Consider the following 13551-nt stretch of genomic DNA (forward strand, 5'->3'; position numbering starts at 1 on the left):
TCACACTATACTGTAGAGCACAGGCGGGCTCTAGCAGCGTGTGTTGTCAAAGAGTAAGTCACACTATACTGTAGAGCACAGTCGGGCTCTAGCAGCGTGTGTTGTCAAAGAGTAAGTCACACTATACTGTAGAGCACAGTCGGGCTCTAGCAGCGTGTGTTATCAAAGAGTAAGTCACACTATACTGTAGAGCACAGTCGGGCTCTAGCAGCGTGTGTTGTCAAAGAGTAAGTCACACTATACTGTAGAGCACAGTCGGGCTCTAGCAGCGTGTGTTATCAAAGAGTAAGTCACGCTATACTGTAGAGCACAGTCGGGCTCTAGCAGCGTGTGTTGTCAAAGAGTAAGTCACACTATACTGTAGAGCACAGTCGGGCTCTAGCAGCGTGTGTTGTCAAAGAGTAAGTCACACTATACTGTAGAGCACAGTCGGGCTCTAGCAGCGTGTGTTGTCAAAGAGTAAGTCACACTATACTGTAGAGCACAGTCGGGCTCTAGCAGCGTGTGTTATCAAAGAGTAAGTCACACTATACTGTAGAGCACAGTCGGGCTCTAGCAGCATGTGTCGTCAAAGAGTAAGTCACATTACGAGGGGCGACTGAAAATTTCGAAGCCTAAGATTCAATTAGGCCAAGCAATAAGAAGGTATAGAGGGAAATGCTAGGAAACACATTTTTTTTTATCTATTTAATAAAGGGGTTTTATCATATTTGATGATGGCACCCCCATTGTTACAAATCAAAATCACAAATTTACCTTCGCTTAGTTCCTAAATTAACTAATTTATATAAATCTTTAGCTGTTTTAGACAAAGGGTGTGCTAAAATATCATTACATGTACCCACATTCAATTTGTTAATTTTATGTTTAATTACAAAAGCTTGCCTTTCTGCTTCGTTTCGGATACATTCCATCATAATGAGAGTAGCATCTTCTCTCGTCCCACATTCCCTACAGTTTTGAGTACCACTCTTGCGCATCAAGAAAGCAAAGCTATTAAGTGGAATGTGTCCAGATCGAAGTCTGAGGGCTATTATGATATCTAACCTACTCATACCAGATCCTCTAAACCATGGCACTTGACACAGATTAGGTTGAATTGTTCTGTACCATATTTCTTTGTTCTGAGACCTCTCGTCGAAGTGCTCCTTCCATAAGTCCCGGCATTTAGAACATACCATGTTTAGACAGTCAGTATGGTATGGTAAACAATTACATACTATTCCTTCTGTGATAGCTTCCCTAGCAAATCTATCAGCAGATTCGTTTCCCGTTAGACCTATATGAGATGGCACCCATTGCAACTGTATTTTGATACTTGACCCCGACAATTTATTTAAACTGTTAAGAATAGTGTAGGCTATCGGTGCTCCTCGAAAATTCGAGGTGCATCGAGCCATATATTGTAAAGCGCTCCTAGAATCTGTACATATAAAAAAAAATCCGGTCTTAAATGATTCGACATATGCAATCGCCTCTGCCAACGCTACCAATTCAATGTACATAATAGAAATATTATTATTTATTTGAAGTTTTACACAACTTTTTAATTGAGGGTCAAATATCGCCACACCTGCACCATTTGCACATTTAGATCCATCAGTATAGATGAAATAGGAATCAGGGTACTTTCTCCTTAAAAATAATTTACATGTTTCCTTAAGGGTATGAACGTCCAACCTCTTTTTTGATATTTTGCACACCTTCAATATACAGAGAAATTGCATTAGAAAAATCTACGCTGCTGACCCAGGTATCCAGTGTAAAGAGTTCGAGTTGACGTGACGTGAAGTATGAATTTGGGTATTCTCTAACAATTCGTCAGCTTGACTTAATAAGGGTTTTTTCTTACGTCTCCAATACAGATTTCCCGTTGAAAGAGACAGTTGTTCTATTTTGTCCATTGCTATGTTATTCTCATAGGATTTCATTTTCAGCCAAAATTTACTTGCTAAATAAAATCTGCGTATATGTAGAGGCGGAAGACTAAGTTCGGATTCCATTACGTGAATTGTCGAGCTTTTAATAAAGCCTCCAATTGTGCGCATGCATCTATTTTGTAGCCGGTCTAACTTAGTTAAAGTACTTTTGTGCCCATTTCCGTACAAAAAACAAGCATAGTCTAGCCTACTGCGTATGGTTGCAATATATAGCCTTCTTAAATTATCCGGATGGACACCCCAAAGTGGCCCTGCTAAAATCTTAAACGTATTTAATAATTTCAAACTTTTTTCTATGATTTCGTTAATATGTTTATTCCAATTCAGAGTTTTCTCTAGCCATAAACCCAAATACTTAATTTTATCTACCACTTCTAACGGTTTATTGTTGATTTTAAGAATTACGGTATTTCGTGAATAGCCCCGTCTAAAAATGTAGATTTTACTTTTAGTTATGGATATGTCTAAGCCCAAATCGAACAACAATTGAGCAAAAGTATCTAGCACTGGTTGCAACTCGTAAACGCCATCTTTTAATGTTTGATATACTATATAAAACAAAATCATCCGCATGTTGTAAAATATGAATATTATTGTTTACTAATTTTACAGTTTTGCATATGTTCATAGTCGCAATATTAAATAACAAAGGTGAGAACGGGTCCCCGTGGGCTAAGCCGATCCCGGTTGTTCTAGAAATTGTACAAATATCATCCGTTTTAATCGTAAGTATCCTCTTTTAAAAAAAATCCCAGACATACCGACAAATTTTAGCGGCTATACCTATCTGAACCATCACGCTTAATAAACTTTTTAAATCTATGTGATTATACGCGTTATCAATATCTATGAAGCACGCTAAAGTAGGGTAATTGATTGACATACCTACTTGAATATCGGAGACTAATGATGCCAGACTATCTACTGTTGATCTACACTTTCGGAAACCGGTTGTACAAGGCGATAGGCAGTTATTTTTTTCGATAAACCATTCAACTCGCTTAAGTAAAATATTATGATACACCTTGCAAAGACAAGATATCATTGAAATCGGCCGTAACGCATCTGCAGATTGTGGATTGCGGCCCGGTTTAGGTATCGGAACGATGCTGATTTCCCGCCATTGTAAGGGAACGAACCCCGACATAAGAAACTGATTATATAACGATAATAAAATCACCTTACCGTTATCGGAGGTTACTAATCATTGAGTAGGATATATTGTCACAGCCAGGTGTCATGTCTTTACGCCGCATGCATTGTTCAATTTCCGGTTTCGTTATAGGTACTTCTAACTTGGGATTGTAACTGTATAAAATTGGATCTTCAGGCGTTACGTAGTCTAATAACCTAATTGCCTTATCTTTATCAACATAATTGAACACAATTTTTAACTACGTAACTTTGATTGGACTAGTTAGGAGATGAACATATCAAAAGTCCCCGGCCGTAACTCTGGTGCCGGGGGGAAAGGGGGGGTTTGAAGGTAAAATTTTTCGGTTTTTTACTTATATCTTGGAAACCTTGCGTCTTAGCGATATGACTACTTAAACAAAACGAAAACTGATTAAATTTGCTACAAGTTTAGTTCAGTCAAATTTTTCGATATCTTGAATAGTTTTCGAGATATTCTCTGTTGGAAGTTTATTAGGGCTATAATTTTATCTTGATATCTACATAAATGAAGCTACTAGGCCATGTTTGGTATCGTTTTCGTATAAATCGGGAGTGACAAATTCATTTATGGTATCACATTGACACCATTCCTAAGTAAAAATATATAAACTTTAAACAAATACCTTTTTTTAACTCCTCTTCACACTTAAGGTGGTTCGACTAGGTTACCCAAAGCTTAAACCCCGCTAGATGGCGTCACTTTCGCAAATTTTCAGGTTTTATTTTTTTGTGGAATAGTGTTTGTATCTGTATACTTAAAAGTATGTTTAGCGCACTCTTTACATAAATATTGAACTATTATAATAAACATTGAATACTTCATTAGTGCAAAAAACACTTTTAAAGTCGACAGAGTGTTTCTGTCATGCTATTTCCTACTATTACTAACACATGCAAACAGTGTTTCCGTGATGCTTGTAGTAGACAATTTCATGCAGTGTAAGTATGCTGCAATGGCGTTGCGGTATGTTCGTGGAAATACGTGCAAGAGGATTCGGGTTCGAGACTGGTACGTCAGGGGTACTTTTATTTGTCCTTTTTGTGTTATGTTTCTTATACCTTTTAGTCTTCGAATTCTTGTCCGATTCCGATATAACCGAAATATATTTCAGTGATATCGGAAACGGCTCTAACGATTTCGATGAAATTTGCTGTAAGGGGTTCGATCGAGCTAGGTCTTATCTCTGGGAAAACGAGCATTTTTGAGTTTTTACTTATGTTTTCTTTTTCTCCCAGATATTTAGTATTATTAATAAATTAGTTTATAACGTTTTATAAAAATATGTGACGTTTTGAACTAAAAGGTACCACATTGTCGGTTGTCGATTAGGTTGATTTCATTTTGAAGCTTTATGGAAATATGACAACAATAAGTAGGTACCCGTTTGGTTGAAAACGCCACATATATTGAAAACCTGACTTTCACAAATCTCACCTTTTTGGGTTCTTCCAACTCAGAAAGGATGGAGAATACTGACGATTCTTAGTAGCACTAGCCCAAGGAAGTCCAGGTTTGTAAGTGTCAGGTATCAGTTTTTTTTAAAGCGCTAAATATAGTTCTACAAGTAAAGCAATCCCTTACTGCCCAGCCTCTATAGTATTTTTCAAACTGGAAGGGTACGATGATAGATTTCATCTCCATACAATTTATAACCTAATAATGCCAAATGTTGCAAAATTATATTGAATTGAGATCTATCATCGTACCCTTGCAGTTTGAAATAGTTATTTACGATACAAGTGCGGAAAAGAGAAAATTCGAAACGAGTGGCGACAGATAAAACACGACCGCAGAGAGTGTTTTAAATCGACACGAGTTGCGAATTACCTATTCGCACGTGTATCGTACAACGTTTTACAGTACATATGGCCCTTTAAACTTTCGACATATGCATGAAAAGTGCTCTTTACGCACTAGGGCGAGAAAGTTGCACCATATGTACTGTAAAATACTTTTTAGTACATATGGTGCTACATATACGTTACCGCCCTAGTGCGGTAATTAGTACAATACGTGCATATGTCGAAAATGTAAAGGGCCATAATTATGTACTGTAAAACGTTGTACAATACACGTGCGAAAAGGTAATTCGCAACTCGTCTCGATTAAAACACTTCCTTCGGTCGTGTTTCAATTTATCGCCACTCGTTGCCAATTCCCTACTTTTCGCACTTGTATCGTAATGTACTAATAATAAAGTAGTAATTGTAAAATAAAATTAAAAGTTTTTTTATATTTATTTTTTTTGGATTCAAGTAGGTACAGTGAGTAACAACATTGCATGGCCTTCTAATTATAACTATTATAGAAAACGGGATATTTATCATGTTTATTTATATTATTTATTTCTCGATATTTTGGCCGGTCTTGCAAGACCAGTCGTTGTGGAGATCCCTGGGGAGGCCTATGTCCAGCAGTGGATGTCTTGTTGGTGTAGATGGATTCACACAACAAATGAAATAACATTTTTTTCATATTTGTTATACGTAGTTGTCCCTGTACCTGAAAGAAAAATATTATCATGATAGCACAAATTCTCTAATGTTATAGGAAGAAAGATGATGCAACAATATGGATTCTAATAAAGTTATCATTTACTTACCTAGTAATAATTGTGTTTTTCATTCATAGACAAAATTCCATAATTTTCATCCCCAGGAAATGTTTTATTTTACTTTATTGCAGTGAGGCTGTCCTGATTTTTTCTGGCTAATGAAGGAAAACATTTTATTTCCAAGAATGCCTCTTCATTTTGCACAATACCTAAAAAAACCTAGAGTTAGTGACACATTGACTATTCGGCAACCAAAACAGTAATAATTACATTATATAGGTATTGTTCACTGCTTATATCTACCATTACGGAAGAAGTGAGAATTATTTTCTAAAAAGATCGGCACGAGAAAATTACAATGTACAATGAAGGAATGAAACTGTACCTACCTTACGAAACTTCACCATCATGAATTCCGCTTCAATTGAGTCTGAATTTTTCTGGATTTTCGCGGACTAGAACACCGATGATTTTTGTAACTTGATTTAGACTGCTATCATTTTCAATTTATACAAACAAATTGATGTCACAATAAAAATGCACTAAACATGACGGCACTGCAAATCCTGCCAGGTCGGCCAGGCAACGTCGCCAACGTCATAGAGTGGCAACGCCGCAAGCAACGTATTTGTACACGACATTTGTGACACACACATACGTAAAATTGATGAAAAAATTACGTTGATTTATGTATGATTTCTGTATGAAACAAAGTTTTTCTATTAATTTAGCGCAAATGAATATTCGAAAGTAGATAAATGAGCAAATATTTCTGTAGTAATAGTGTGTAGTGCCTTAATTAAAGCAGATTGAATTTTGTATGAAAATCGAACCACCTTAAACCGCTGAAACGATTTATTTGAAATTTGGTATAGAAGTGTTTTAAGTCCCGAGACAGGACATATCAGATTTTTTTTTTTTTTTTAATCTTTATTAAAGAGCTTTATCGCTTAGCGATTATGTCGCTCCATATAGTCATCATACAATCACACTCACTTACGATTACTAAGGCCTATATTTACTAGCTTAAACAGTGCTCTGACCTCGTCCGACAATGGAGAAGCCAGGGCACTATTGCAGCCACCAACATTGTTAAAAATATTAAATGATATTTTCAGTTGGCTCCTAAAGGATTCGTTCCGCACACATTCCACCAATATGTGGTACACGTCCTCAATCATATCGCACTCTGAACATAATGGAGAGGTAACTTTACGCATCATGAATCCAAACTTATTAAGTGGAATGTGCCCCGAACGTACTCTTAGAGCTGTTACAATTTCTTGCCGACTAAGCGAGCAATCTATCCATGGTGTATTTATAAGTTCAGGCTGGATCGTTCTGTACCAAATACCTTTTTCTGTTGCCCTTTTGTCAAAGTACTCTTTCCATAATTGGCGACATTGTTTTTTAACTAATTTGATACACTCGGAAAAGAACGGTAAAATGTTGCATATGGTATCACTATGACAGGCTTGCTTAGCAAACAAATCTACTTTTTCGTTTCCGGTAATGCCTATATGTGACGGAATCCACTGCAGAGTCAATGATTTTCCCATAGATTCCAGATTATATATGCTTTTAAGTATACTATAGGCAATCGGCAGTCCTCGATAACTCGAGGTACAGCGAGCCAGATGTTGTAATGCGCATTTAGAGTCTGTAAAAATTACAAATTTTTCACAATCAACTGTTTCAATATAGGATATTGCCTCTGCAATGGCTACTAACTCCCCGTGCATGATGGATAAGTCAGACGTTATTTTCAATTCTAAATGTGTTTCACACTGAGGGTCATAAAATGCGGCGCCCATTGCTCCTTCTTCCTTAGAACCGTCGGTGAATAGTTGGTAGAAGTTGTGATAACTATTGCTAATAAATTGAGTAATTAAAGATTTAGTTGTTTGGTTATAGCTGCGCTTTGGTTTATCGACTATATTTATATTTACTTTAAGTGTTTCTGTAAGATCAACTTTGTTAACCCATAATGGTAATGAAAACATTTCTAAGTGTCTACTAGATTGAACAGACACTGATTTGAATGAATTGTGGATTGAAGCTAACAGTGGGGTTTTTCTCCGGAATCGCTTATAAGATGAACTTACTTCAGATAACTCTTGTAATAATTTAATATTATTATTACTATTTAGTGATCTGGATTTAAGCCAAAATTTTCCTCCCAAAAAAAAACGACGTACTTGTAGTGGAGGCAAAGTTCATTTTCCATCACATGGATTGGCGTCGACTTAATAAAACCGCCAATGGTACGTAAAGCTTGATTTTGGACCTTGTCTAATTTATATAGATGGTTAGTACAACTATGATCATATAAAAAGGATGCGTAATCTATTCTACTACGTATGATTGCTATGTACAATCTTCTCAAGTGTTTAGGGTGCACTCCCCATCTAGGGCCAACAAGTACTTTGAAAATATTAAGAAATTTTTGAACTTTTTGAGTGACTTCATTTATGTGTTTAGCCCACGTAAGAGAACGATCCAACCAGACACCAAGATACTTCACAGTTTCTACTCTTTCTAAGTTGTAATTATTTACACTTAACTGGACAATATCCCGACATGGACCTCTTTTGAAAATACATAATTTAGATTTGCTGATAGAAATATTTAGGCCCAAGTTACTTAAACATTCGTTAAAAATCTGCAAGGAATTCTGTAACTCCATTTTAGCCTCTACAATGTTCTTACTTGTAAAGTATAGTACATAATCGTCCGCGTACTGACTAATGGAAACCCTATGGATCTGGTCCCGGATAAATATCGTGGCAACATTGAATAGCAAAGGCGATAAGGGATCTCCTTGAGCTAGGCCTCGGTCAGTTTTTCGGCTTAAAACTACTCCACTTTCCGCTTTAATTGTAAGAGTCCTTTCCTTTAAAAAATTCCAAAGATATTTAGAAATTTTTGAACTAATGTCTAGGCGGTCTAAATTGCGTAGTAGGCTAATTACGTCAATATTATTATAGGCGTTATCGATATCTATAAAACATCCTAATGTTGTCATATTTTTCGCCAAACCTATCTGTATTTCAGTAACTAATCGGGCCAAGCTATCAAGACATGATCTCGTCTTTCTAAAACCCACTGTTTCTTCTGAGAACATTTTGTTTTTCTCTAAATACCACTCCAATCTTTTATTAAGAATTGCATGAAATATTTTGCATACGCATGAAATTAAAGATATAGGCCGCATAGCTGAGTTCGAATTTGGATCTCTTCCGGGTTTAGGAATTGGGATAATACGAATTTCTTTCCATTGATTAGGTACAAATCCTGAAATTAAAAATTGGTTATATAAATTTAATAGTATTGTCTTGCCATTTCTAGGGAGTTTTTTAATCATGGAGTATGAAATTTCATCACAACCAGGGGCAGTGTCTTTCGATTTAATACACGAGTAATGAATAGTAATTGGTACTACTATCACTGGGTTTTGCGAGCTAAATACAGGTTCCGGTGGAGAAACTGAGTCAGGAGTCAGACTGGCAAGAAGAACTAGAGCCTTATCCTCATCCACATGAGATCTTGGGGCATTGTATCCTTTGAGCCACCTCATTCGGTTCCACATGTCAGATGGAGACGTCACATCACCTAAAGAGCTACAAAATTCCTGCCAGCTTTTACTTTTCCTGTTCCTAACTAGTTTTTGTGCTAACCGTATTTTATCCTGAAGATCCTGAAGGTTCCGCGGGGTAGGATTACGTCTAAACTTAGCCAACGCCAGGCGTCGCACTGCTACAGCGCGGGATATATCTGAATTCCAATAGGGTTTCGGGGTAAACATATTTGTTGGATTACTGTTAATTTTATACATTGGAATGTTTTCATCTGCCGCTGTATTTAAGCTATTAATAAATTCATTGTAAGCCTCTTGAGGATCTTCAGGTAAAACAATATTGTTAAAATGACTATCAAGTTGCGATGAATATTTTTCCCAATTAGCCTTTTTATAGTTTCTGCGACAAGTAGGCCTCATATAGGTTTGGAGTTCTGTGGAAATTTTAATTATTAAATGGTCACTACCTAGAGATTCATTTAAAACAGCCCATTTCATGATTAACGATATGTCATTAGATGCTACAGATAAATCGGGAGAAGATAATTGCAATACACTATTTACTAGTTTCGATCGAGTCGGACTGCCATCATTCATTGATACAAAATTATTATCCAATAAGGAATCGTGAATTTTAGTACCTCTACTCTCTGTCTTGTATGACCAATTTGTATGATGTCCGTTAAAATCTCCGAGTATAAGGGTTTTTTGATGAAAATGAGAAAATATTGAATCCCAATCATTCTGCGATGTCGTAATGGAAGATGGACAGTAAACTCCGATTATGTTTTCAATTTGATTGCAATTGAACAACTTGACAGATACAGTTTCGATTCCAGCATTACAGCAAACAATGTGACTTAGTTGAGCTTTAATCGACTTGTGTGTCAAAATTGCTACACCTCCGTAACCGTCCAATCTATCAGAACGAAAAATATTGTAATTGTTCACTTTTAAATAGCATTCGGGTTCAAGCCATGTCTCGCTTATAACGGCAACATGAACCTTTTCCTGCATAAGAAGCTGTTCAAATGCAACCAACTTTGGCCTAATGCTTTGCGAATTCCACTGTAAAATATTTAGTCTAATCGGGCCCGTCTTATTACGTTTTAAATGCATTAAAATTTTTTTTTAAAAGTGATGCATCACAGAGGTAATTTGTAACAACTGATATAAAGTACTCACAACATACTTGCATCGCAGTTTTGATCTTATCAACTATCGAACCCCTCTTAGAAAATATAATGTCTTTTAACTTTTTTAATAAAGCACTTATTGTAATTTCATCTTTGGCCCCGTCTTCATTGTACAGTCTGGTTTTCGGTGCTGGTGCGTCCGGGCATTCACTCTCCCTAATAGTTGACTGGTCGTCCGATATATTTCCGATGTCCGTGTAGTGCTCCTGAGACAGATTTGTATCCTTTTTACTCAAACGCCGCCGCACCCGCCGCGTTTTTCGCTGATCTTGATTAGAAGTGGGCAATGTCGCTGGATTATGAATTTCAGCTATGGTTATTGTCTCATTTTCAGAAGGTAATGCCTGGAAGTATGTGACCTGATCTCGATTTTGTAATGGTTGCTGTGTGTTTGAGTCACGCCGGAAACTAAAAGCCGGGGGCAAAGGAGTAGGAGGTAAAAAATCACCGCGAGGTGGTTTATTCACAACAGGAGATCCTAGCGACGCATACATTTCGGCGGCTCTTTTATAGGTCACGTTCGATTCAGACATGATTTCGCGAATTCTTTTTTCTTTCTGATATATAGGACATGTTTTATCCAACGCCATATGATTCCCGGTGCAATTACGGCACGTATACGTAGTTGTTTCACAGTTTGCATGGTTGCCCGTACATTTTGGACATGTAATTTTCTTTGGACATAGCTTATGCGTATGGCCAAATCTCCAGCACTTCGAACACTGGGAAACTGGAAAAATGTATGGTTCTACTTTCGCCCTAATTTCAAATAAGTAAACATATGATGGCAAACTGTCACCTTTGAAACACTGTTGTTTTTTGGGTCTAATCATGGAAGTTAAATTAGACCAATTTCCCGATTTCCGATTGAGATGAAATTTTGCATAGGTACATAATCACTTCTTGAACTCTTGTGAAAATACCACATGAAAGATAATACCGCCGTTCGGATGTATTAATTGTTTAGTTGTTTACTGTCCAAGTGTGTCCGATAAGCTTACACCTGGTCGGTCATTATCTTTGTTTTAGTAAACGCCATTATATTAATATTAGTAACAATAGAACACTTAAAATGTATTATATTACTTACACAATACAACGTTCACCAAATATTATGAAATAAAAGTACAGTGGGATAAAACGCTCCTTGCCGTACCCCTCATACAAAACAATATATTATTATACTACGGTTTGGTCCCTACCAAATGTTGCTTACCATCATCCAAACAGTAATCGGTTGTAAAATGATACAATATCAAACAGCTTCAACATGAAATAAGCTTTAAAACCAGCCAATAAAGTTTATTTTAGCCCTCTACGGAAACATTTGTAGTTTTTACATCTAGCGCCAGGCCACGGTGTTCCATACCTTGAGCCATGTCAATAACTTCTGAAATATATATATTTTTGGTATCTTTGAAATGTGGATTTTCGGTATGCTTGCAACGCGTATGTATCTTGAATTTCAGTATTTTTACTATATTGCACTGATAGTAAACCAAACTTGAATATTTAAGACCCTGTTTTCATTTTAAAAAACGTGTTTATATTTTTTTATCCTAATGTACCTTATAGAAATGGTTGTTAGCTTATATGATACTTACGTTATTACGTCCAATTACTTTTCGTTTATTTTTAAAACAGAATTTATTCATGACTCACATGTTAGTCACTGGCCCTGCGGAACTGTTTGAGAATGACCCATACGCTGAGTCGCTGGCCCTGAATGGGTTAATGGTCCTATCTCGCAACATATTATACAAATATCTAGTTTACATTGTATATTTGCATCATCTTGATTTGTAGCCGAACACATTTTCACTAGAGAAGAGATTTAAACCGAATACTAGTTTTTACCTGTAACATATCAAAATTAATATTACTATTATACTACAATTATTCTAAATTATTGCTAAATTTATTAAAATATACTAAAAGCATAATTTTTGTACTCTACAACTTCTATTTGAAGCTTATTCTTCTGTTCGAAGTTATTTAGTCAACGGTGAATTTTAACGGAAGTAAAATAAATTCATGTTTCCATTTGTTTTCAGTGATCAGACCCATACAAACTATACGTCAAATTAAAGACTATTTAATGCGCTATTTCGTCTCATTTAAAACTTTTTTGTAATGTTCAAGATATTTTGTAAAACCCAGATTTAAAAAAAAGTATCACAAAAAAATAAAAATAAATTCAGTATTTCTTTAATTACTAATTAACGGTTGACTTTATTGATCAAATATGTGAACAAAATTTCAAGCACACATATGGAGCTTTTGTTTAAAAAAAATAGTAATGAATTCGGACGAATACTTCTTGAGTTATGGTTGATTTTTTAAAACTCAATATCCGCCATCTTGGATTGGCGGCAATTTTGGTTAGCTACCATTTTGAGATGGCAATCATGGTTTTTTAACATCATAATAAGCCTATCTAACTGCTGTGAAAAGGAAATTTGGTACCCCCAAATTATACTATTTTCCAAATTTGGCTAGCTGGCCCATGGACTAGTTTGAGCCTTCCGTTGGGAGGGCTCCGGTCTCCGGAAGGCGGTGCTAAGGAGAGCGCTTCCATTGGGAGAGCCCCGGAGGGCGCTCGTGAGTGCCGATCTTGAGGGACGATCGGCAACCGTCATCAAAGGATTCGAGCCCGTGGTCCGCGCGGTTCGGTCAGGTAGAACTGAGGGTCTGGCGAGCTGCGGCTTGACGTACTCTTATCGAACCCAAGTTTTTCAAGCTTCAAGATTATTTTTTTATTTTAGTTTATTTTAATGTTATAAATCCGATTCCTTTTTTTGTAACCATTTAATTATTTGCCATAGTAATTTTCTTCTAGTTTTGCCAACCTTTGTTAATAATCTGTAATCCGCATTTTTAAAATTCTCTCAAAATTCAAATAGCCTCATTTGACGGGCGAAGTATTCGGTTTTGAATTTAGATTTATTTCATCCATTGATTCAGCCATCATCATCCATACCACTCACATCTCATTAAACCATTTTTCCTTCACAGCTAAATTTTCATCCGAGTTCCTGTTTTATACTTATTCCTTTTCCCTTTATGCGGAAGACAGACATCCTCAACCATCCGTTTAATTATTCTGT

At 36.3% G+C, this 13551-nt stretch overlaps 1 protein-coding gene across 7 annotated transcripts in view; it reads right to left on the reverse strand.

The window, feature by feature from the left end:
• The window catches only part of LOC134754192 (protein AF-10), a 168543-nt gene that overhangs the window by 42886 nt on the left and 112106 nt on the right, over window positions 1-13551 (reverse strand). The window lies entirely within an intron of this gene.

The sequence above is a fragment of the Cydia strobilella genome, chromosome Z, assembly GCF_947568885.1.
Source record: "Cydia strobilella chromosome Z, ilCydStro3.1, whole genome shotgun sequence".
NCBI lineage: Eukaryota > Metazoa > Arthropoda > Insecta > Lepidoptera > Tortricidae > Cydia > Cydia strobilella.